Below are 1,661 nucleotides of genomic sequence, written 5' to 3' on the forward strand. Positions count from 1 at the left end.
AAAAAATACATAGGCACAATTTTTTTTTATAAGCATTTATAAGGTTCGATTTTTGACAACATTTATCAAATTTAAAAATGATTTTGTAGTTAAAAATTATAAAAATGAAAACATTATAAAATGTTCAACTTTTACAGGTATAAGGATTAAAAACTTATAACAAGTAGGTTATTTTGTAACCAAAAAATCTCAAAAATATAACACACAGTTTTTTTTTATAGTTATTTTATGTTCAGATATATGGAGGACATTTTGAACGTAGACAATTTTGTTCTACTTTAACTTTAAAATGTATAGCATAATGTCAGTCATATACCATCTACTTCTACTTTTGTATTTATTCTCTCTCAAGTCAATAAACGCTTGTTGGATAAGTATATTATGTAAAGTACATATGTGCAATAAGAGGTTAATAATGTGATATCCACGTGAATACGAATGTAAACAATTAATTGATAACACAAATACCTCAGTGGTGGATCCAGGGTTTAATGGGGGGGGGGGGGGGGGAGTACAAAACGTACAAAAACTGGCTATACAATTGGCTAAACACAGTGTAAAATATAAGGAAACTACGGTGATTGGAAATTCGAGGAGAGGAAATTCCACCTTTCCCCCCCTGCCATCCCCTGAAACCACCACTGATATAATTATCTATAACGTATACTTTTATGTGACATAAATGCGTTGTTTTGTAACTTCTAATAGATCCATAATATGTTTATTCAACAGTAAAATAATCTTCTATTTGACTTTTTTTTGCTTAAATATAATTAGTAATTACCATGCGATATTATAGATATATGTGTATGATACCTCACCTAACCTAATATCGTATTTATTTTATAATATTATCAATCAACCAGGCGTTCGACTTACCAGGTATACATCTCAAATAAGTTAATAAAATGCCTTCAAACCGTACAAATATCCTAAAAACGCAATAAAATACTATAAATAAACATTTTATTTTTTTAATTCTTCCGAAACGAAGTTTTTCTTGGAAAACAATGTTTTAGAAATTTAGAAAAAAATCCAATTTGTATTTAACTCCACGCCCTTATTATAAATAATAATTGTCGATAAGTGATTGATGTATTGTTGCCGAGGGGATGACTATCAGCACGCAGCCGAACCTAAACATTAAATCTTAAACACCAAATATTATAAACAATTTTTCACACTCACGCGTTGTGATATACGAAAATACAAAATGTTTATAATTTATATTATTTTATACCCCATTTTATAATAAATACATAATAATAACCAATCATTTTTGAGCAGTGGCCCACCGGGAAAGTTCCAGATATTCTGCCGGCCCGGGCCACCGCTGTGGTAAGACTTACAATTAATGTCTGTGTAAAAACAATTAAACTGTACGTTGGTACACACGTTTTAAGTTTGTATGGACATTTTACTAATAACTTTGTCATCGAATGGTATGAACGAATGAAGTAATTCGCTAACGGCTTTCTAATGCATCCCTGCAGTGGGTCGTTGCCTGGATCGTTGCTACACGAATGGCCTCTCGTGATCTAAACTGACCCACACTATATTATACTAAAATCCTGAGGGTCGGCTCCTGTGTGACTATATATTCTAAAATCCTGGTTACGCCACTGATTATTCCTTATTTTCATAAAAATAATAGGTACTAG

Source organism: Acyrthosiphon pisum, chromosome X (genome assembly GCF_005508785.2).
Source record: "Acyrthosiphon pisum isolate AL4f chromosome X, pea_aphid_22Mar2018_4r6ur, whole genome shotgun sequence".
NCBI lineage: Eukaryota > Metazoa > Arthropoda > Insecta > Hemiptera > Aphididae > Acyrthosiphon > Acyrthosiphon pisum.